Raw genomic sequence first — 23818 nt, 5'->3', positions numbered from 1 at the left:
CTAGCACAGAATGAAACCTCTTTTCTGTGTCTTTCATATAAGTGATGAGGGAATTGAGTCAGGCAAATAATTTCACTTTTCACAATATTTTTTCTCATCGAAGAGAATTCATGAAACAGAGACACTTATAAAGAAGAAAATAAAATCATCTTTTTTCCCTATTGCCTAGAGGCGTGTTGTGACACATCTAATTCTAGTTTCTTTTCTGTGTATCTATGTAGTCTTTAACAAGAGATGATCATATTTTACTTTTTACCCTTTCCATTTAAAAAAAAAAATTTTATAGTTGGACTGGTTTGCTGCTGTTGTGTAATAAAGTTCCCTAGAATTTAGTGGCTTAAAACCACAGTCATTTAGGGTCACTCATATAGTGGCTGAACAGCTGTGGTGATTGGCCTTGGGGGGGATAGTTCAGCTGGGGTGGTTTCAGGGGGTACCTCTGGGCCATGTGTCTCATCCTTCTCCTGGGACCAGCCTGAAGTGAAGTGAAGTGAAGTGAAGTGAAGTGAAGTTGCTCAGTCGTGTCCGACTCTTTGCGACCCCATGGACTGTAGCCTACCAGGCTCCTCCATCCCTGGGATTCTCCAGGCAGGAATACTGGAGTGGGTTGCCACTTCCTTCTCCAGGAGATCTTCCCAACCCAGGGATCGAACCTGCGTCTCCCGTATTGCAGGCAGACGCTCTACCATCTGAGCCACCAGGGAAGTCTAGCTCTAGGGACCAGCCTAGCTCTGTTCTATTCATGGCCACAATGGACACAGGAGGGCAAGCAGACTTAGCCATAAAGAAAGAGTGCCGTTTGCTGCAACAGGCATGGACTTAGAGATTACCGTACTAAATGAAGTAAATCAGACAAAAGACAAATAAGATGTTGCTTCTTTGTGCAATCTAAAATACGACATAAATGAACTTACCTACAAAGCAGAAATGGACGCACAGTCTTGAAAAACACACTTGGGTTGCAAAGGGGGAGGAGTGGGGGGGAGGGATAGATTGGGAGTTTGGGATTAGCGGATGCAAATTGGTACATAGAGGATGGATGAAAAACTAGGTCCTACTGTGTGGCACAGGGAACTATATCCAGTATCCTGTGATAAAGCATAGTGGAGAAGAGTATGAAAAGGAATGTATAAATGTAAGACTGAACCACTTTGCTGTACAGCAGGAATTAACACAAAGTTGTAAATCAACTATATTTCAATAAAATCATAATAAAATAGAGGACAAGCAGAAATAAATGCAGTGCCTTGCAGCCTGGCTGAGAACCGGAACATTGTTTCTTCTGCCTCCTTGCCACAGAAGGACAAATGATTTTCTTTTCTGCCTCTCGTGCCAGTCTCCTACATGTGAAGGAGAAATAACCTCTCAATTTCTCATGAATTCCTCTCAGTAATAGCTCCTGTCACTTTGCATTATCTATGTATACTCAAGCTCATTTAAAACACCATCTGATAAAATAACCTGTATAATTTTCTTCACAGATGACTATGAGCAAAAAAATAATGAGTCCTTTATTAGATCATAGTACTCTATTTGATGTGGGCTCTAAGCTCCCGATGAAAATGTTGAATAGCTTCAACTTCCCACAGAAATGGAAATGAAGAGAAGAATCCAGTCTGGGTTAAAGCCAGTGACTGGACTCTGGAGGTTCAGTGGTCTCCTGGGTGGACTGGATTTTTTTTCTCAGCAGAGATGGAGAGAGGGGTCATTTAGACTGAGATTTGATGAGGGTAAATGTGGCCCCACCTTTTGTCTGGCTCCTTTAAAAAAAAAAATATTTAGTTTAGTTGGCTGTGCTAGACCCTAGTAGTGACATGTGGGATCTTTGATCTTCGTGAGGCATCCAGGAGTTTGAGCTGCAGCATGTAAACTCTTGGTTGCGGCATGTGGGATCTAGTTCCCTGGCCAGGGATCAAACCCAGGCCCCTTGCATTGGGAGCTCAGAGTCTTAGCCACTGGACCACCAGGAAAGTCCTTGGCTCCTTTTTTAAAAAATATCTTCATGTTGTCAGTGTATTTCTGAGCTCTAGTCCCAAGAGAGCAGGGCCCCTGAGACTCCTGCTGTGATGTAATCTCATTGTAAGAAAACTAAAAGTAACACGTCCAAAAACCGCCTCATCATGCTCCCAGGCCCTTCCTTGTGCTTGTAGAGACCCCACCAGATGGGCCTCCTTCCTTTTTCTCAGCTTCCTTTTCTTGAAATGGCACTACTTTATTTCTCTATAAGGTTCTCTGTATCTGTTTCTTGGACAATGGTTTAACCTCAGATTGTAGATAAGCTTCTGGATCAGTGGCTTTGTTGCTTCGTTTCATTTCATGCTATTTGAAATCCTTTTCTGTGGTTTTAGAGTCTGAAATGTATCAGTTGATGGAAATAACTGGATTTCCTGGGGTGTGATGGGCACACTCTTCTGTGAGAGGTTGGGAGAGGGGCATGTGGTGATCCAATCTGCAGAAGAGGATTCAGGCTCCGCTCCTGCCAAGTGGCTTCCCAGCCTGAGCATGCTCAGGACTGCAAGTAAGGTTGTCCAGGTTGCTTACTGCTCAAGGGCACGGCCACAGCCATGTCATCCACACCCCAGACATTGCAGAGTTGGGAATTAAGTAGGACAGTTGTATAGCAGATGGCAGTAAAGTGCGTCATTCTAACAAAATCGGTATATTATAATTTTCTGAGGAATGGATGAGGTACCATCTTTTAATTTGCATCAGGCTCTCTGTGGATTAACAATAGCTTTTCTGCAGTAATTGTTTTTTTAGGGAATGTAATATTTCCTGCAGTTATTCAGACTCATCATTCATTAACACTTGTTTCTCAGTTGTGTCCTATTCTTTGTGACTGAGTGGACTGTAGCCCACCAGGATCCTCTGTCCATGGGGATTCTCCAGGCAAGAATACTGGATTGGATTGCCATGTGCTTCTCCAGGGGATCTTCCCAACCCAGGGATCGAACCCAGGTCTCCTGCATTGCAGGCAGATTCTTTACAGCCTGAGCCACCAGGGAAGCCCATGAATACTGGAGTGGGTAGCCTCTCCCTTCTCCAGGGGAACTTCCTGACCCAGGAATCGAACCAGGGTCTCCTGCATTGCAGGTGGATTCTTTACCAGCTGAGCTACTAGGGAAGCCCATCAACATTTACCAAATATTAAATGAGCACCTATTATATGTCAGCCTCAGGGCAAGGCCTGTGGGATGCAATGAAGAGTGAAAGGAGCAAAAAGCACTGTCCTTCCATCCTAACCAGGAAGTCACTTGTGAAACAACCAAGGACATACTTGGTTATGTGATCACAGTTGTGGCAGGTGCTGTAACAGGCAAGTCTAGGCTGTTGTTACAAGAGCATATAATGGATGGGGGTGAGCAGATCTGCTGAGGGCCCCGGGGAGGCTCTGAAGGTTGATGAGGACCATGGTGGCAGGGGAGATTGGACAGTGTTGGGGAGGGGAGGGTCTGTAGAAGGGAAGGTGAAGGCTGAAGGCTTCCTAGAGACACATCCCGACAAGTAAGGTGAGTGTACACAGGGCATGAACAGCATGTTAAATAAAACCGAATAACATAAGGAGAAAATGATTTCCTTTCAGTTCTCTTTCAACCTTTGATTAGGTCAAGAACCAAGTCTCACTTGGATTCTACTATTTTTTAACAATTCTTTAGGAACTTGCTCATTTTTACTAGGAAAACAGTGAGTCTTTTGCCAAAGCCCTGGACAGGCAACAGTATCCAAATGTCATTTAATAGTAGTGCTTTGTTTTAATTACAGGTAGCCCTGGCTTTTCATGGTGGTGTCAGACCACGTCAATGACCCAGCAGACTGAAACCGTGCAAAGCAATCTTACTAATCAATGGGCGAAATTGTGTTTGCTTTGTGACCTTTAAAAAGTTTTGTCAGAACATTAAAAACACTCTCACCATTGATTAGAAAGTATATAGGGAAGTGAAAAAAGACAGTAAAAGTAATATTGATTTGGTACATTGGTAATTTAAAGCAGTAGCAACATTGAGAAAGTGTTTTATTTCTTTGTATAAAACTTATCAAGAGCAGTTTGAGCAGCGTTTATCTTCTCATTGTTCAACTTAGGATTTGAAGAGAGCATCTTTTCCATGCTTTGACAGATTGTCACACTCATTAGGTCTTGAATCAGCTTCTCACATTTTATCCTTTGCACTTTCAATGCTTTGAAAGATCTCTGAGATTTCTTTAACGTGAGGTTGGTTAGCTGGTGTCATTTCTTCTGTGGCATCTTTGATCTCTTTGTTACAACTGCTTTTTTCATTTATGTTGATATTCACCTTTATTAAGCTCCTCTAACTGCATAGCTCTAGTTTCTTGACTCTGATAGTGTCAACATTGCCCGCATCACCCAGCTATTTCTTCTATGATTCCATCCACATTTTATTTTCATTTTACTGTCAGCATCAATGCTTTTCATTTGTGTGTTGCACTTTGATCTCTGTTGACCCATCCCACCTTTTGATGATCCATTTTGGCAGTGGGTCTTATCACTGAGAGACGAGGCAACAGCACACTTTCATACTTCGCTGTCTGGGTATGAACTGAATAACAGATGCACGGTTATCAGTCACCAACAGACTGTGAAGTAATTGATGTAATTGGTCACTCATCATGATATCCATCTGTTTGTTTATGTAGTGATTTGTGAGCTGAAGAGCTGGCAAATTTAAAGAGCTGGTTAGAAGTTTGTACGTGGTACATTTACTCGGGTGAATAGAGGAGATCTTGGTAACTGAAAAATGAACCGTGTTTTAGGGGAGATTCAGGTTATTTGACTAAACTATGGTAACTGACATCTGTGCATAATGGAACTTTGCAAAGCGAGGACTAGCTGTTTTTTAGGTTTGTGGTACAGTGGGTGTACAATATTATGTAAGTTTCAGGTGTACAACATAGCAATTCACAATTTTAAAGGTTATACTCCAGCTCTGAATATTTAGTTTTGTTTCTTTTTACCTGTGGCATGTAATGCTGACCCTTTCCATTTATGTTACAAAAAACATCTTTTAAAAAAAATTCCATGATATCACTCATATTTGGAATCTAAAATATGACACAAACGAACTAATCTACAAAACAGAAACATTCACAGGCGTAGCAAACAGACTTGTGGGCAAGGGAGGTGAGGGAGGGCTGGACTGAGAGTTTGGGATTAGCAGATGCAAACTATTATATGTAGGATCGGTAAACACAGGGTCCTACTGTATAGCACAGGGAACTGTATTCAGTAGCCTGTGACTAAGCACAATGGAGAAATATGAAAAAGAATGCAGGTATATATGTGAATTGCTTTGCTGTACACCAGAAACTAACACACATTGGTTGTAAATCAACTATACTTCAATCAAATAAATATAAAAAGAAAACACCTTTTAAAAATATGATTAAGTAAAAATCCTATAAAATGTGAATTGAGTCAAAGAAATATTGACTACAGCGCATGATGATGTCAAACATTTAAGGGCTGTGCATGAAGGACCATAGTTTGGGGAATGCTGCTTGGATACCAGTGGCTGAACACGGGAGTGGCTGTGGTCCCCAAGGCAATGTCTCAGGGAATACAGATGACTTTCTCTACTCTTTTCCCCAGATACCACCTACAGGGCTGCCCTGGGCAGATCTAGAAACTGGTTCCTACTGTCCCTTCCTACAAATGACAAGATATAAGAATAAAGCTACAAAGAAACAGAATTATTCTATACATCTTTCTGTGTAATATCATGGTTTATCCTTAGGCCAATTTATAGAGACCCCAAACACTTTTCCTCCTTAATAGCCACATCATATTTCATAGGATGGGCATCATTTATTTAATCAATCTTCTTGTGTTAGACATTTAGGTTGTTTTCCTTTCCTTCCACTCCCCCCTCCTTTTCTCTCTCTCCCTCTCTTTCCTTCTTCCTTCCTTCCTTCCTTTCTTTCTTGCCTTACATTTTTGCACTACAAGCAGTAGTGCAACAAATAACTTTATACAGATCCTTATTACTGGGATTGCTGAATCAAAGAACCATGGGTTGCTAATTATAAATGATATTTCCAGGCTCATATCCCCATCAACAGCATATGAAAGGGTCTGTTGTGTCTCTTCTTTGCCAACACCGTATATTTTCATTCTTGACAATGTTGGCAACATGATTGGGGAGTGGAAGAGCTAATTTCTTAGGTATCTAGCAAGTTCAGTGTTCTGTGGTTTCCACACTGGAAAATTCAGACGTCTACATGTCAAAATGGGGTTGATTGTTTACCATTACAGAAAGTTTCTTTCCTTTGAAAAAGGATTTGGGCTTTGTTCCTTAAAAAGCCATTGTTTTGATGTTGTCAAACATTTGTCAACACATGCTTTGAAGCATTTAACTTAAGTGTCTGTGAAGAAAAAAGGAGTGCTTGAGAAGATAATTGTGAAGATATAAGACATTGAGTCAAATTGTTATCCATCTCAGTCTTTTTGGATGAGCGGAATCATTCCTGTTACAATTTGGAACTTCCCCTTTGAGCAATTCCATGGACAAAGTCTCAGGGGAAGGAGGCATGATAGTCAATTTCATTATGACAAAAAGATGCATGCAGCAGTTGAGGAAAATAAGCATTTGAGATCCCTATCTGCAACCTTTATCTATATCATCCTGCTGAGGTTATGGAGTCCAGTCTTCATATTTGGAATCCTCTTTATTTTAAAGCCTGTAGGCACTCAGTAACGAAGCTTCAAAATACATAAAGCAAAACCTTTTATAACCGAGAGGATAAATAAATCTACAATTATAGTTGGAGGTTTTAACCCTTCTCCCTCAGTAATTGCTAGAACCAGTAGGCAGATATTCAGTAAATGGGATCTTGAGAAAATAAATCATTTATCCAAGTCCATTCAGGAAGTCCAGGATTCCAGATCAAGAAAGAGAGGTAGTATTCTATCACAGTATTCTCTTAACTACAGTGCTACACTGCAAATATACCCATTCCCTTACTGAAATAAGTAATCACAAAAGCGCCCCAGTAGAAATATCACCCCAGAAGAGAGGGCATAGGTTCCTGTTCTGGGAAGATTTCATAACCAGTTCTGAGACCTTGGGCAGGCCAGGTGCCCTCTTGGAGACTCAGTTTCCTCCTCTTTATGATGGAAATGGTCCTAACTTCCCTGCTTACCTCCCAGGGAAGCTGTGAATCTCTTGACGTAAAGGTGGTGTGAATGCCGTGGGTGCTATGGAAGTGAAGTCACAATTACTTTCAGGGGAGGGAAATGTCAAGGGTAACTAGGAGGAAACATTGATTAGAGCCCACCATGCGGTAGCCCCAGGGCTCTGTTATGCATGAGAGTGCTGGTTTGATCTCTAATTGAGACTGATGTCCTAAGTGAGGATCCCTTTCTTAATTAGGCAGTAACTGTATTTAGACCAGTACTGACTACATTGTTTCAGAGTCTACCTGCAAATAAGAGAGGGGAGCATGTGGTTGGCTCCATTTGTGAGAAGCCACTGAAAAGAACTTCATTTCCTGCCACCTTCTTACACACAACACAAGGAAGTCACTCTCAATTCAGAGGCATGAAATGAAGTTTACAACACAGTCTGTAAAGGCTTTGGATCAGCCAGGAGACTACTGTTTACTAGTTATAGAAGCCTGATATGATTGGACCAGCCAGGGATCATGTGCCAGTCCTTGAACCAATGGTTGGGGCAGGAGAAATGCCAGATGCTGATTGGCTGTAGACCTGGGTCCCAGGATGCACTTCTGGAAGGAGAGGTCCATCAGTCCTGTGGGAAGATTAGAAGCTGAGAGGAGTCAGTGGTCAAGTTCCTAGGATGGAAGAGAATCAGAGCTCACTTGGGGACCAGTGCTATGGCATGGCCAGTATCCCTCTTCCTGGAATAATAAGTCACTCTCTTCTGTCTCTCTTTGGGGTTTCAGTGGCACTTCAAAGATAATTTCCAAAATCCATTATGACATATCAATGTAGGAATTAGATTACCTCTGGGCTTCAGTGAACATTGCATGTTCTAAATTACTGGGTTCAGTAACTGTCTCTTTGCTTAAGTCATGCTTCACCCACCTTCCCAATATCAAAAACAGCTCCTTAATTGAAGTGTCAAGTAAAGGCATGGAGTTTTTTTCTTTGTCTAGTAATAGGATAAGCTCAAACCAATACTGAAAACTGCTTGTCTAGGGAACCCCTTTCAAAAGGAATTGAGAAGAATTGATATGCGCAAGCAAGTCTGAAGGAAATTGCTCCCTTTTGAACAACTAAACAACAAAACAAACAAAAATTCATGACTATGCTTATTTTTCTTTTCTGGAGGAGACAGGCAGAGCCACCAGCCACCTCATCATTCACATGGTTTGATCACTTTCTGCTCATGCATAGCCTTAGCACGGTGTTGGACAACAGCATCTCAGAACTTCCATCCGCCTAGACCTTGTGTCCCAGCCAGCGAAGTGTGTGCACTGACATCACGGGTGTGTAAAGCAGCTTGCTTTCTTTTTCTATTTATTTATCTATTAGGTGACATCGGATCTTAGGTGTGGCCCATGAGATCTTCGTTGCCTCACGTGGGGTCTTGAACTGCCACACACCAGGCTCTCTAGCTGTGCTTGGCCTCAGTGGTTGTGGCACGTGGGCCTGGCTGCCCTGCAGCATGTGAAATCTTAGTTCCCTGATCAGGGATGGAACCTGAGTCCCCTGCACCGCAAGGTGGAAAGTGGGTTTCTGGGGACCGCTGAGTTAATACTGCTTCTCTCTCTTAGAAATGTCCCAGCATTGTTTTCTGATCCTTTGAAAGCAAAAATGAAACTTTTTGATCTTCTAGGGTATATGTACCAAATATGATGATTCCTGCTTAGAGGTAAGGGGGTGTAGGCAATAGACAATTGCTTGTTTTGCAATTTGAATTTATTATGAAATTGGGGAAAAAACCCACCCTACTGGTTTTCCCAAAGTAGTAAGGGATTTGTTTGTTAAAGAATGAGAAAGTTTGAGCTTTTCTCAATACAGATGAGGGCCAGAGTTTTGCCACTGTTTTCCTTGTAACATAAAGGTTGGGGCCTGTCACCTTATTTTCTACACTCAACAGTGCAACAAGAGAGAAACCAGGTAGTGGATTGAACAGTATCTCCCAAAAAGATATGTCCAGGTTCTGACCCCTCCCCATATCTGTTATTGAGACCTTATTTGGAAATAGGATTTTTGCATATGTAATTAAATCAAGCATCTCAAGAAGAGATTATCTTGGCTGGTAAATTCAGAAACCAATGTTCTTATGGGAAAAAAAAGAGCAAGATTTAAGGCACACAGATCCAGAGAAGAAACACAGAACACTTGGCCATGTGAAGGTGGAGGCAGAGATTAGAGTGATGCTACCACAAGCCAAGGGGTGCCTAGAGCTGCCCAGAGCTGGAAGAGGTAAGGAAGAGTCCTGCCCAAGGGCCTTGGAGGGAGTGTAGCCCTGCCAAAATGTTGAGTTCGGACTTCTGATTGACAGGTCTGTGAGAGAATTAATTTCTGCTATTTTAAGTTATCAGGTTTGTGGTAATTTGTTATGGCAGCACTAGAAAACAAATACAAGCCCAGTATGGTCTTAAAGATTCAGGCAAAGAGACGAGGCAGCTGGATTTGATATAACGGAGCTAGGAAAGCAAAGATAGGTTTGCAGCCAGCAGTTCCATTAATTTGAGTCCTGGGGCACTAATTCGTAAATGCTGAGGCAACACTTCAGAGTGACTTTGAATTTTAATATAGTAAGCTGCTTGTTTTACACGTTAATCTTAATACATTTACATAGGGAAAGATGGTGAATAATTTATCAAATAGATAGAAAGAATGGCTTCTATCCTGACATCACACATTTCCTCTTGTCAGGTTCAATGTGGAAAATACAGAGAATGGGATGTAATTTTCATTGAGTTCTTTCAGCCTTTAGAAATTCTAAAATGCTTTGAGAAAAAAATGTGGGTTTTGGGGTCATGTTTGCCTATGATGACATGTGGCTTCTCTTCTTTACAGACAGAGTTCATGAAAATTTCTTAGATAAGTTCTTCCAAAGTGAGTTTTCATTCTTGATAGGAGGACTCAGGGTTAAAGTGCCGATAAAACTATTCAGATTTTGTCTTTCCAAGGAGGTGACTTTCTGCTTTACACTTCCCCCAAGTCATCCTGTGTAGCCTAGAGTCCCAGTAAATACTAAATAAATTGGTATTTATTAAGTTTGTTCAAACATCTGTAATGACTTTAGGCTGATGCCAGACTCTGCGCATTCAAAACACACACAAAAGCACATCCAAGAGACAGCCATGTGACCTAGGAAACTGCATGAAGAGGAGGCATTTATAAGGCTCTATTGGGAGGCCTGGCGTGCTGTAACTCATGGGGTCACAAAGAGTCGGACACGACTGAGCAACTGAACTGAACTGAACTGGGACATATTTGAGGAAACAGTTAATTTTTACAGGGAACTGTCATCTGGGGAGGCTTTGCATAGGAGAAAACTCTGTTGTTATTCAGTCACTAAGTCATGTCTGACTCTTTGCAGCCCCATGGACTGTAGCACATCAGGCATCCCTGTCCTTCACTGTCTCCTGGAGTTTGCTCACACTCATGTCCATTGAGTCAACGATGCCATCCAAGCATCTCATCCTCTTTCAACCTCTTCTCCTCCTGCCTTCAATCTTTCCCAGCATCAGGGTCTTTTCCAATGAGTTGGCTCTTCATATTAGGTGGCCAAATTATTGGAGCTTCAGCTTTAGCATCAGTCCTTCCAGTGAATATTCAGGATTTTTCTAGGGAGTCTTCTCCAGCATCAAGAGGATACATTTATAAGGCACTACTGGGACATGTTTGAGGAGTCAGCATTTTTTTTTACATGGAACTGTTGCCTGGGGAGGCTTTGCATAGGAAACAACTCTTTGGTAGGGTATTGAAGGAAGAGTGAAGTTTCTCCATGAAAAAAAAAAAAAAGATGGAAGTAATAAAACCAATAACTAGGCTTCACTGAGCAGCTACCAAGGGCCAAGCAGTGTTCCAAGAGTTTTAAATGTGTTACATTAATTAAGCCTCATGGCTACTTCCTGAGGCATAGGTACAGTTATTGACCACCTATTACAGATAGGGAAACTGAGTCTGAGTGAGTTTCAGTGACTTTCCCAAGGGACATAGGTCAGATGGGGAGCAGGGGGTTTGGCTCCCCAGCCTAGCTTGGAACCATTATGCCACACTGGGTAGAAGGGGGAAATGTGGGAAAAGGGGAAGTTGGTAACCCCATGTGTGAGCTGTTAAGAGAGTGTATGAGTTTTATCCACCTAAGGACAGTATGTGACACGTGACCAGCTGCTGCAGTGTGGGGAACTTCCTGGACCTTGGACTTTGATTCTTTCACACAGTAGGGTCAGCAGTGGACTGACCATTGGAAAAAGGACCCAAATGAATCCTTTCTCATTCCTTCCCTTTTCTTCTAACAACTGTTTATTGCATAACAATAAATACCAGGGATGCAGCAATGAGCAATCAGAAAATGAAATCTAGTTTTTTGCTATGTTTCTTGAGGGATAAAGTGTTTGTTCAGTAAAACTCATTTTATAATTTGGTAGGTTTTAGGAGTAACTCGGAGAAGGCAACGGCACCCCACTCCAGTACTCTTGCCTGGAAAATCCCATGGATGGAGGAGCCTGGTGGGCTGCAGTCCATGGGGTCGTGAAGAATCGGACACGACTGGCGACTTCACTTTCACTTTTCACTTTCATGCATTGGAGAAGGAAATGGTAGCCCACTCCAGTGTTCTTGCCTGGAGAATCCGAGGGACAGGGGAGCCTGGTGGGCTGCCATCTATGGGGTTGCACAGAGTCGGACATGACTGAAGCGACTTAGCAGCAGCAGCAGCAGCAGCAGCAGGAGTAAATAGGTCACCACCATCGCAATGAAGAGATGGGACATTTCCATCAGCCCCCAACGTTCCTTCTTGTCTTTCTGTAACCGATTTTTTCCCTACCACGTCTTTGGTGACTGCTGATCTACCTTCTATCACTATAATTTTGCCTTTTGTTTTCCCCCAGAGTTTTAAGTTAGTCGAGTTATACAGTATATATGACTTCTTTTATTGTTTTGCAGTTCATCCACATTTTCACGTGTATCAGTGGTTTGTTGCCGAATGTTATTCCATCATATATGCCATGATCTGTTTATCCATTCCCCAGTTAATGGATATGTGACTTGTTTCTGGCTTTTGGCTCTTATGAATAAATCTTCTATGTTGATGTAGGGTATAAGTTTTCATTTACCTTGGGTAAGCACTCAATTGTCATTCCATTGTCTTTTAACTTTAATATTTTCTGTGTATAATGCCCCCACTCCATAACTCCATCATTGTCACAATTTCTGAGTCTTTTGTTTTCATTGATTTTCCTCCTGGTTAGCTGATACATCTTAAAAATATTTTTTTATTGATTTTTGGCTGCACTGGGTCTTCACTGCTGCACACGGGCTTTCTCTGGTTGCAGTGAGTGGGAGCTACTCCTCATTGCTGTGTGCAGGCTTCTCGTTGCGGCTTCCCTTGTTGGGGAGCACACATTCTGGGTGCAAGGGCTTCAGGAGTTGCAGCTTGTGGGCTCTGGAGGGCAGGCTCCATAGTTGTGGTACATGCGCATGCGGAATCTTCCTGAGCCAGGGATCAAGCCTATGTCCCCTGCATTGGTGGACGGAATCTTACCCACTGCCCCACCAGGGAAGTCCTACTTGATACCTTTTGATTCCCTTTCATACCTGGTGCCTTCTACCTTGTTGAATGCTGGGTCTTGCTACGTTCGTTTAAATGGTGCTGACTTTGTTCTGGCATGTGGTTAAGTTTCTTTAAAAAAAGTAAATAACTTGGGAAACATGGCTCTATTTTAAAATGCTATTTATTTATTAATTTTTGACTGTGCTGGCTCTTCGTTGCTGTGCGAGCGTTTCTCTAGCTGTGGTGCACGGGTTTCTCACTGCAATAGCCTCTCTTGTTTTGGGGCACGAGCTCTAGGACACATGGGCTCAGTAGTTGTGGCTCCTGGGCTCCAGAGCACAGGCTTAACAGTTGTGGCGCACAGGCCTAGTTGCTCCAAGGCATGTGGGATCTTCCTGGATTAGGGATCAAACCCATTTCTTCTGCATTGACAGGTGGGTTCTTTACCACTGAGCCACCAGGGAAATCCAGTTAAGTTTCTTGCAGATAAATTTGATTCATTTGAGGCTGCCTTTAAGCTTTCTTAGGGAAGGTCAAGAGCAGCCTTTACCTGGGTGCTTTAGCCCTGCTATCTTGCTTGACCCTTCTGAGCATTCTGTCTAGTGCCTCTTATACCGCAAGCTCTCCAGTCTGGCTGGTGGAGATGTGGACTCTTTTCAGCTCCATGTGAGTTCTGAAATTGTTCAGTTTACTGCTTTCTGAAATTTTCTCCTTGGCCTTGCATGCACAGACGAGTACAATCAGCCTTCTATATTTGCAGGTTCCATTTCCCTGGATTCAACCAACCTCAAATGGAAAATACTTGAAAAAAAATTCCGGAAATTTCCAGAAAGCAAAACTTGAATTTGCTGCACATCAGCAGCTGTTTACATAGCACTTACATTGTAATGAGTATTATAAGTAATCTGGAGATGATTTAACGTCCATGAGAAGATGTTGATAGGCAAAGACTCTGCTATTTTATATGAAACTTGAGCATCCACAAATTTAGGTGTCCTGGGGAGGGGAGATGCTGGAACCAATCCCCTATGGATCCTAAGGATGATATAGTGAGTCAGAGACCCCAGGGCGGCCCCCCCCCGCCCCCGCAGATCTCAAGGATTCTTTCTCTGTACAGCAGCCCCTTCTCTCTGATAGCCTGCCTCACAAATTCTAGTTGCTTCAACCTCTCTGAACTCTAATTTCTGTTTTCTCAGCTTAATGAAACTGTAGAGTTTTATTTGAATTTATCTCCCTATGATAATCAAGGGACTCACCTTATTTTTTTTTTTAAAGAAAATTTCTGCCCACTTTCTAATTGACAGTTGTTTTATGTATTTTATCTGATTTTCTAGTTTCAGCAGATGGAGCAATTCTAAGTCATAAGTGGAAACAAAAGCCCAGGAATTAAGCTTTAATGAATGAGGTTGATCATAAGCAAGTAAAGGAGTTTAAAAAATTTCCAATTTGTGGTACTTTCTATAAAATAAAATAATAGAAACAGTGTCAGACTTTATTTTTTGGGGCTCCAAAATCACTGCAGATGGTGACTGCAGCCATGAAATTAAAAGATGCTTACTCCTTGGAAGAAAAGTTATGACTAACCTAGACAGCATATTGAAAAGCAGAGACATTACTTTGCCAACAAAGGTCCGTCTAGTCAAGGCTATGGTTTTTCCAGTGGTCATATATGGATGTGAGAGTTGGACTGTGAAGAAAGCTGAGCGCCGAAGAATTGATGCTTTTGAATTGTGGTGTTGGAGAAGACTCTTGAGAGTCCCTTGGACTGCAAAGAGATCCAACCAGTCCATTCTAATAGAGAACAGCCCTGGGTGTTCTTTGGAAGGAATGATGCTAAAGCTGAAACTCCAGTACTTTGGCCACCTCATGTGAAGAGTTGACTCACTGGAAAAGACTCTGATGCTGGGAGGGATTGGGGGCAAGAGGAGAAGGGGACGACAGAGGATGAGATGGCTGGATGGCATCACCGACTCGATGGACGTGAGTTTAAGTGAACTCCGGGAGTTGGTGATGGACAGGGAGGCCTGGCGTGCTGCAATTCATGGGGTTGCAAAGAACTGGACATGACTGAGCGACTGAACTGACCTGAAGTGAACTGAATAGTGCAGGGGAGAGAAGAGTCAAAAAAAAACCCCTCCCTCTGAGTATTAGTGAGACAGGACATGAGAAGTGCTCAGCATTCTACTGACATGGGGTGTTTTATGATTTTCATATTGCTGTGATTCTATTTTTATGGTTCATCTTAAAATTTATGTGTTTACTTATTTTTATTTTTAATTAATGTATATATATTTTGTGTTGTTAGTTCAGATGTACAGCACAGTGATTCAGTTTACTTATATACAAACAGGTTTTTTGGGGTTTTTTTTGCCTTATAGATCTCTCCCTGTTCTATGTATTGGGTCCTTGCTGTAGATATTATTCTTACTAAGTAAATAACACAGTGGATAAGGGTGCAGACTTGAGAGGCTTTTTGGGGTTTAGTAGTATAATCTCTATAGTATAATGAGATGCTTACTCTATTAGTCAAAAATGTAGTAATAGAAATTCAAGTGTATTATTTTTGTGCATTTGCATTTTGATCTGTGAAATGGAGATGAGAGTTCCTTCTCACAGATTTGGTCTGTGAATTAAACAAGCAGAAATATGTAAGGTACACATGTTACCAAGTCCAAGCTCATACTGGTCGCCATATGACAGGTCAATAAGTAGAGAGATGAGTTGTTGGGGCAAAGCATAGAGACTTTATTCACAAAGTCCGCAGACTGAGAAGATGGTGACTGAGAGTCCTGAAGAACCAAATTACCCGAGTTAAAATTCAGACTTCTATTATACTAAAAAGGGAGGAGGTGTGGTTGGTCTTCACAAATTTCTTGGTGTCAGAATCTTTTGGAGTTTTTGTTTTTGGCCATACCATGAAGCATATGGGATCTTAGTTCCCTGATTAGGGATTGAACCCATGCCCCCTGCACTGGGAGTATGGAGTCGTAACCACTAGACTACCAGGAAAGCCCTAGCACTAAGCTTTACTTCGGGAACAGTTTTTCTCACTGGTGCCATCAGATCTGGTTTCAATTTTAATTGAATAGATGTCATTTACTTGCTGGGTTTCTGGCAAATGGAAGTTGTGTTAAATTTTAATGTAGCTCAAGTTGGATGAGAAGGTCCCCCAGCCTCCATGCCCCAGACAACAAAGAAACACTATTTACACGTTACAGTTATAATTAAGGAAGTGCTAATAGTTAAGTAGAGGAATGAATTGGAGAAAACACATATAATTACTATTCAGTGTTGGGGCTGAGAGGTGTGAATAAACAGGACCCAGCTGAATCGGGGGAAGCAGAAGAAGCAGGCGAGCCTGAGGATGGGACTCAGCCTCTTTGCCCTGTCTGTCTCCCTGCCTACCTCTCGCATTCTCTATACGACTGTCTCTGTGTCTCCAAGCTGCGCGTGTGCTGTCGCACCCTGTCTGTCTGGCTTTCTTCAGACTTAGGTGTTTTCTTTGTCTTCTCTCTCTTTCTTACTCTCTGTTTTGCTCTGTTCCAAAGCTGTGTATTCTCTCTTTGACTTTCACATCTTTGTAAGGTTTCAGCTACATTTGCAATCTTACAGCACCCCAGGCAGTGCAGGGAGTCATAGGAAGAAAAGAAACCTGCTCCCCATCCCATGGAATTTTGTCTCTTCCTGTCTTTAATGGACTCAGTCCCCATTCCTTGTAGAACCCCCTCCTTACACGAAGATGTAGGGATCCCCCCACTGATATCCTGTTGTGTCAGACCTGACGATGAACATGACTATGAGACCCACTGCACAAACCATCTTCCCTGTATGTGGCCCCTGATCATGTACATTAAGTAGCATTTTCCACATCATGCTCTCGGTTGCCTAGTGTAATGAGGTTGCCCTGACCATTGGGTGATGCCTGATAGAAGCTCCTTCCAAACAGTTTTGGCCTCTTCCCTCAAAGCTCCCACCCAGGGATGCCTGGAGAGTGTTTTCACAGACACACATTTTATTGACCCTCTCTGAGTGTTATCCCGTTTGAGATAACTATCCTCGTATTATTCAGGGATTCACAAAGAGCTGGGTTTTGAAATCACTTACTGCTTTCTGGGTAATAAATGATCAGAATCCAAAAATAGCCATCAAGAGGGGAAGAACGGGGCTGATTTCAGAGTTTTATAATACAACAGTGGGATAGAAAACCATCCTTTCAGTTGGAGCCAACATCTTGCTTGTCTCAGCGAAGTTTACACCTGTCTTGCCATTTTAGGTGTCAGCAGTTGAGGTGTCTGAACACAGAATAGGGTCAGAGTCCTGTTTAGAGACTGGCATCCCTGTGCCAGGGACCAGAGGATGCAAGAGTGTGACTCAGAACCTTACAAGCTGGGGGAGAGGCTGGAATGGAACATACCAGAAGCCACACATGGTCATTGCTTGGGGCTTTGGGGCTACTTGGCTGTTTCTATTAAAATGTAATCTTCACATTTGTATAACATCTTTTGATAAGTTTTAAAATCAAAGCCTTTACAAATCCATCTTATATCCTAAAGCTTTTGAGTGAAGCCAAAAAATGGATTGTTAGCTCCATCCCACAGGTGAGGGGCTGGGAGGAGAGCTGAGAAGGCAGCCTGGGCAGCAGGCTTTGGTTCACATCCCCAGCTGCTCAGCAGAAGAGTGATTCTGGCCAAATTGAGGAACACTTTCCAGTAGTCATGTATGGATGTGAGAGTTGGACTATAAAGAAAGCTGAGTGCTGAAGAACTGATGCTTTTGAACTGTGGTGCTGGAGAAGACTCTTGAGAGTCCTTTGGACTGCAAGGAGATCCAACCAGTCCATCCTAAAAGAAATCAGTCCTAAATATTCATTAGAAGGACTGATGCTGAAACTGAAACTCCAATACTTTGGCCACCTGATGCGAAGAGCTGACTCATTGGAAAAGACCCTGATGCTCGGAAAGATTGAGGGCAGGAGGAGAAGGGGACGACAGAGGATGAGATGGCTGAATGGCATCACCAACTCAATGGACATGAGTTTGAGTAGACTGCAGGAGTTGGTGATGGACAGGGAGGCCTGATGTGCTGCAGTCCGTGGGGTCACAGAGTTGGACATGACTGAGTGACTGAACTGAACTGAACTGAACTTCTAGCTTTCGTTTCCCTGTTTGTAAAATGAGAATGAAAATAGTAATCCTTCAATAGGGATATTTGAGGATTAAATGAGATTAGTAAGAACAATTAATACTTATCAAATGTTTATGATGTACCAGATACTACTCTGTACTGCTGTTTTGTTATTAGATGCTAATTCATATTATACTATGTTTAATCAATTATACTATGTTTAATCAATTTCATCGATTGTCCCACCAACACTTATTAAAGTAAAATAAACGTATTTTTTTCTGTTTGGGGATCTGATCTAGGATCACATATACCTTTGTTTTGTCTCTTATTTTCCTTTAATATGGAAGTTTCTCAGTCTTTGTTTTTCAGGCTATGATATACTTGAAATATACAGACCAGCTATTTTGTAGAATGCTCCATAATTTGGATTTGTCTGCTCTTTCTTCATTATTAGAGTCACTTTTTTTGTGGAGAGGAGAACAGGAAATGTTGCTTCCTCTTCAGGACATATGATGTCTCTTCATCTCATTAGTAGTGATGTTATCTTTGATCACGTGGATAATGTGATGTATCTAACTTTCAGTACACAAAGTTACTGTTTTTCTCTTTGAAATGAATAAGTCTCTTGCGCAGAGGTACGTTTACACTCTACAAATATCCTCTCTCTTATCATACTTTTAATCATCAGTAGCATCAATAGTGATTCCTACAATCATAGTAATAAATGGTGGTTGCCCGATGGTATATTCTAATTTCATCATTCTTTTTTGCATGTACTAGTTGGAATTTTACCTTATGGGTGATGTTTTCTTTCTTCTCTGTGTGTTTATATCAGTATGGATTCAATAGCTTATTACATATTACACATAAGTTATATTATTATGATTTGCAATTACAATTATTTATAGTGTTATAAAATTGTTCCAGGTTGGACACTGGAGGCCTTTCAAGCTGTCTCCCTGGGTCCTTTGATATTTGTTTTATCACTTTATTACCTTCTGGGTGGATAATATATTCTAGGCTCATTGTCTGGGTACTTTCTGACCCTCAGTCCTAGAATCACCCATTTCTCTAAGGAGCTGTTTTCTTTCTTGAATGATGTTTAGAACTAAAATCTGGGTCTCAGTTCAATTCAGCGGCTCAGTCATGTCTGACTCTTGGTGACCCCATGAACCGCAGCACGCTAGGCCTCCCTGTCCATCACACACTCCCGGAGTTCTCCCGAGCCCATGTCCATCGAGTCGGTGATGCCATCCAACCATCTCATCCTCTGTCGTCCCCTTCTCCTCCTGCCCTCAATCTTTCCCAGCATCAAGGTCTTTTCCAATGAGTCAGCTCTTTGCATCAGGTGGCCAAAGTATTGGAGTTTCAGCTTCAACATCAGTCCTTCCAATCAACACCCAGGACTGATCTCCTTTAGGATGGACTAGTTGGATCTCCTTGCAGTCCAAGGGACTCTCAAGAGTCTTCTCCAACACCACAGTTCAAGAGCATCAATCCTTCTGTGCTCAGCTTTCTTTATAGTCCAACTCTCACATCCAAACATGACCACTGGAAAATCCATAGCCTTGACTAGACGGACCTTTGTTGGCAAAGTAATGTCTCTGCTTTTCAATATACTATCTAGGTTGGTCATAACTTTCCTTCCAAGGAGTAAGTGTCTTTTAATTTCATGGCTGCAATCACCATCTGCAGTGATTGTGGAGCCCATAAAAATAAAGTCAGCTACTGTTTCCACTGTTTCCCCATCTATTTGCCATGAAGTGATGGGACCGGATGCCACGATCTTAGTTTTCTGAATGTTGAGCTTTAAGCCAACTTTTTCACTCTCCTCTTTCACTTTCATCAAGAGGCTATTTAGTTCTTCACTTTCTGCCATAAGGGTGGTGTCATCTGCATATCTGAGGTTATTGATATTTCTCCCAGCAATCTTGATTCCAGCTTGTGCTTCCTCCAGCCCAGCGTTTCTCATGATGTACTCTGCATGTAAGTCAAATAAGCAGGGTGACAATATACAGCCTTGACGAACTCCTTTTCCTACTTGGAACCAGTCTGTTGTTCCAGTTCTAACTGTTGCTTCCTGACGCGCATACAGATTTCTCAAGAGGCAGGTCAGGTGGTCTGATATTCCCATCTCTTTCAGAATTTTCCACAGGTTATTGTGATCCATACAGTCAAAGGCTTTGGCATAGTCAATAAAGCAGAAATAGACGTTTTTCTGAAACTCTTGCTTTTTCGATGATCCAGCAGATGTTGGCAGTTTGATCTCTGGTTCCTCCCTCTGCCTTTTCTAAAACCAGCTTGAACATCTGGAAGTTCACAGTTCACGTATTGCTGAAGCCTGGCTTGGAGAATTTTAAGCATCACTTTACTAGGTGTGCTGATTGTTAAGCCATCATTGTCTGTATCTAAGTTCTCTCAGCGAATGGAACTAGAAAAACCATATACATACACATACCTACATTTATACACATATAAATGTACCTACACCTGCATTCCCCCAGGAGTTCATGCTGGTGTTTCTAATTCTGACTCATGACCACACAGTTCACTCTTCTTTCCATTTTTAAACTCAACTTCTCTAGCAATGAGAAACCTGGCTCTCATTATCCAAGATACATTATTTGCTCCATCCTAGAGTACACTAAAGTAGTTTTGGAACTGCTGAACCATACTGCTGTGGAAAACAAACCTAACTAGAATTCAGTATGTGTTTACAGTTATTCTTATCTTTAGTCTGAGAGTATATAGTCAGAATAATGTGCTGAAAAGTTATATACAACTCCTAGATTTTCATAGCTAAAAACAATGGAGTTTTATTCTTAAAAAAAAAAAAAGTGAGATGAGAAGCTTTCAGAAAGCATTAGATGTTTTCGTAAGCCCATCAACTTTCCCTTGAGATTTACACAAAAATTCTGTTTCAATATGTATATATGTGTCAGGGGAGTGTGTGTGTAATTTCCTTGATTCTGTCTCGTCACAACAAAAATTTGAAGCGATGGACCAGCGTTAAAGCCCTCGGACAGGCCGCATCACAGCTCTTGGGCAGGTCAGTGTTACAGCTCCGTGTTGCAGCTCAGTTTTATTTAGAAAATAAAGGAAAATACATCCTTGAGGCATGAGGGCATGCCGACCCAAAAGACACAGAGAGAAGAGAAAGACCCCTGGCCTTTTGGCTCCTCTTTTTATGTTTTTTTCTCCTTCCCCTGAGCCTGCCCTATGTAAACTGGGCTAACCAGGAGTACTGTTTGTTCCACCTGAGGTCCTCACTCAGGTCCTCGGACCTTCCTTTGTTCTGTTTTCGCAGACTTTACCCTTCCTTGTCTTTTAGCCACTGCCATTCTGGACTCCTTTTTCCTATTCTAACTACCTAACATATGGATAAGAAAATTTTTTTATTGAAGTATGATTGATTTACAATATTATGTTCATTTCAGATGTTTAGCAAAGTGATTCAACTATACATATATATTTTCAGATTTTTTCCATTATAGGTTGTTATAATACAAGATACTGAATATATGTGACCTCACATGGTATTTGTCTTTCTCTCTCTGACCTCACTGTGTATGACAATCTCCAGGTCCATCTATGTGCTGCCACCCTTCCCTAGGTTTGTTATAGTTGTTGTGTGTAGTAGTTGTTTAGTGACTTTTGTGAACAAATTATGTAAAGTTTCTATTTTTTGTTGCCTGTGGCCACTGAATTCTTTGTTTGGTTAGCTTGGTGGTCAGCCAGTGATTGGGCAGAGATTTCCCTAGGCATCTGGAATCAAAGTATCACAATCTTTACCAAGGGCCTCTTTTAAAAAATTTTTGTTTTATGATTTTTGGTCACACCGCATGGCATGTGGGCTCTTAATTCCCTAGCAAGAATTGATCTTACACCCCCTGCATTGGAAGGCAGAGTCTTAACCACTGGATCACCAGGGAAACCCCACAAGGGTCTCTTTGAATGTGTTGGGACACACATTGAATCCTCAGTCAGGCATTAGACAGCTCTGCCTTAGCTTTCACTTCTTGCTTCTCTATAATGGCAAAATCAACCAGGGACAAGAGCTGAGGGCCTTCTCAGGTCTTCCTGGGCATGCACACAGCCCTATGTATAAGCATGGTCTTACAGATTCCCCAGAATATGTGTTAGCATTTCAGAGACCCTCTGGAAATTCTGTTCCTCATCTTTTCTTATTAAACTTATTGACGAATCTATTGTTTGTCACAACTGTTATGCACTGCTTCAGGCAGCTAGCTATGAAATTAACTAATTGCCTGTAATTGCTTTAAACAAATACCTTTAGTAAAAAGCTTTTCACAGGGAATGAACTCAGAGTCAGGTCAGATACAAAAAGCTTTGCAAATGAAATTTTCTAGGAAATACCAGACAAGTCAGGTAATGGCAATTCTTTGGGAATGAAGTTTTGAAAGATCTCCGTCCCTAATCTGCTCTCTTCCGTGGTTTTCAGATAGTGGTATTTTTCTGTGAAAGTGGGTTGTCATTTTTCAAAGCTACTACTGAGCTGGACAGTAGGGAATGGGAGTAAATCAAGTTAAAATGCCACAAAATTCTGTTTTTACCAAGATTCAGCCATTTTTCTTGAATAAATGCTCTCTTGGCTGCACAAGCCTTTGTTTTATTTCCAGAGTTCTGAAAAGGTGGATTTTTACTCTTTTGGCCAATTTTTAAATTTCTTTCACAGAGGACTTTTCACATGTCCTTACTTTGCCATTTTTATAGACGCCACACTAATGTGCCACATTAATGGAAACTTACCTTCATAAAGGAATATAAATATGCTCTCAAGACATAAAACCTAGAGCTGGCACAAATGGGAACAGAATGAAAGAGTTGCATTTTGATAGATGGTGAATTTTTAGCAATCTCTGGCACCAGGGGATGATTTAAATGTAATATTTAACAAGACAAATTACTTTATCATTGTGCCAGAGGCAGGTAGACACTGCCTTTGGGATTTTTGAAAGGCTGTTTCTTGGTGGACACTGGAAAACACGGTTGCAAACATTTCAGCCACACACGAGAAAGCTAAAGAAGGAACTGTGGTTGCAAATGTATTTGAAATAAAAGCAACAAGCTCTGAAGATTGGTTGTGATTTGTTATGAAACATAAAGTCACCTACCTTGAAACTCAGTTTGGGAAAATTATTATAATGTCTTTAAAGGCTGTGAGCTTCTTCAGTGTAGAGACTGATATTTATTTTTGTCTTGTCTCTTTTGTCTTTCCCTAGAGCCCAACATGGTGTCTAATCTCGTGTGTTATTAGTCAAGACTTTCAGTTGTAAGTGATAAAAACCCAATTAAAACTGGCTTAAATAAAACAGTTTATTTTGTATCTCTAAATTTCCAAAGATAACAGACCCAGATGTAGCTGGATTCAGGAACCCAGAAATCTTTCCCAGGAATCTGTTTCTTTTCCTTTCTGTTGTCTCTGATTTCCTTTGGGTTTCGATCTTAAAGCAGTCTTTGTGGACATGGGGCTAGAATACCTTGATGGACCACATTTGGTTCATCTGCTCATTTGTGAAGCCTGATTTAACGGTGTGGGTCAGCACCTTCCAAGTCACATTCATTGATAGGAGAGCGGGACCCTTGGGGAGTTCACAACTTAATGAGTAGCCAGAGATTAAAACGTAAACACAAAATAAATATATAATGACAGCTGTGGTTATTACGTTGCAGGAAGGCTAGATGCTACGACAGATGATAATACAGTGCTAACTCACATTGTAGCAGGCAGAAAAGCCCCATTTCTCCAAAGAAGTGGACATATATGCTGAGATCTGAAGGATGGAAGCAACAGTGAGGTGTGTTTGGGGTTAGAGAGCTCTGCGTATGTAAGGGCAGAAGGCATGAATGGGGTTTACTCTTGGAAGAACAGAAAAGACCTCTGTGAGGCTTGACTGTGATGACGGACAGCAGGAAGGGGGCAAGAGGGAGCTAGGGAGGCGGACGAGGGTCAGGTCCCT

At 41.7% G+C, this 23818-nt stretch overlaps 1 protein-coding gene and 1 long non-coding RNA gene across 7 annotated transcripts in view; both read left to right on the top strand.

Annotated features, from left to right (window-relative positions):
• The window catches only part of TMEM132B (transmembrane protein 132B), a 382092-nt gene that overhangs the window by 317833 nt on the left and 40441 nt on the right, over positions 1–23818 (top strand). The window contains exon 1 of one of the 6 annotated variants that reach the window (XM_059876313.1): positions 23568–23656. The exons of the other annotated variants lie outside the window; for them this stretch is intronic. The gene's annotated coding sequence lies outside the window, so the exon portion shown is untranslated. Of the gene's footprint in view, positions 1–23567; positions 23657–23818 lie in introns of those variants that run through there. 6 annotated transcript variants of the gene reach the window in all.
• Positions 1647–23571, top strand: LOC132342609 (uncharacterized). The gene is made up of 3 exons (XR_009491058.1): positions 1647–8463; positions 23081–23130; positions 23532–23571. It is a non-coding gene; the product is annotated as an uncharacterized lncRNA (long non-coding RNA).

Source organism: Bos taurus, chromosome 17 (genome assembly GCF_002263795.3).
Source record: "Bos taurus isolate L1 Dominette 01449 registration number 42190680 breed Hereford chromosome 17, ARS-UCD2.0, whole genome shotgun sequence".
NCBI lineage: Eukaryota > Metazoa > Chordata > Mammalia > Artiodactyla > Bovidae > Bos > Bos taurus.
Note: the sequence above shows the minus strand (reverse complement) of the source record. Positions and strands in the feature narration are given on the sequence as shown.